We start from the raw sequence: 904 nt of genomic DNA on the forward strand, positions 1-904 counted from the left end.
CATGTCTCCAAGGCACATGGGGACCATTTTCATAGATTTCATAGATGTTAGGGCTGGAAGGGACCCTGAAGATCATCAAGTCCAGCCCACTGCCCCAGGGACAGGAAGTCAGCCCAGGGTTTAAAATGCTAAAGATTTGGACAGAGACACAGAAGTCCCTATTGCCCCAAAAGTGCAGGTATATGGAAAGCAAGAAGGGTAACCACCAGGATCTCAGTTAGACTATCAGCACTGTAACTTGGCATTTTACTTCTAAACCTGGCTTCAGAACCTAATCTAGGTTTCTTGATTTGTCTCTTTCTTCCCTCCTCCCCCACCTCAAGACTACCACCACTGACCAGGCATTGTTGTTATTCTCCGATTACAAGAGACACTAAACGGGAACAACACGGACTAAGCCAGGACTGAGGTATGGTAAACATTTGTAACTGGTACCAGGCTCACTCATGGCTGTAAAATAGTCAGTGACATGTAGATTTTAGCAGGGGTGAGCTAGAAGTGCCTCTCGACTCTGTCCGAAATACAGTTAGAAGCCATCAGGTTTGCAATGGTTGAAATCAATTACTTTATTATTATTATTCTTTGAGATAGCTGTGATATGTCACAACAAACTGGAAAATACGGGGGGAGGGTTTTAGAAATTCTGCTTGGGTTTCATTTCTGATATCACTCCTGAAGAACTGCTGACTTCTCAGGATATATGCATAAAGACAGACTCTCCATAGCTAAAGAGTTCACCCATGGTAACAAAGCAAAAGCTGGTAAAGTCAGTGTCTGGTGTTGCATTAGACAGCAGGTTATGAGTCTAAACACAGATTCAGTCCTTGGGGGAAGAAGAGCACTACTAAAAGGGAAGGGGAAGAAGAGGGCGGAGGATACACCGGACCGGCACCCGCAACTATAG

General features: G+C 44.7%; 1 protein-coding gene across 1 annotated transcript in view; it reads right to left on the reverse strand.

Moving 5' to 3' along the window:
• PTGFRN (prostaglandin F2 receptor inhibitor) overlaps positions 1 to 904 on the reverse strand; it is an 80,782-nt gene that overhangs the window by 61,047 nt on the left and 18,831 nt on the right. The gene's annotated exons all lie outside the window — the stretch shown is intronic.

The sequence above is a fragment of the Gavialis gangeticus genome, unplaced genomic scaffold, assembly GCF_001723915.1.
Source record: "Gavialis gangeticus isolate Ggan-Ray unplaced genomic scaffold, GavGan_comp1, whole genome shotgun sequence".
Lineage (NCBI taxonomy): Eukaryota > Metazoa > Chordata > Crocodylia > Gavialidae > Gavialis > Gavialis gangeticus.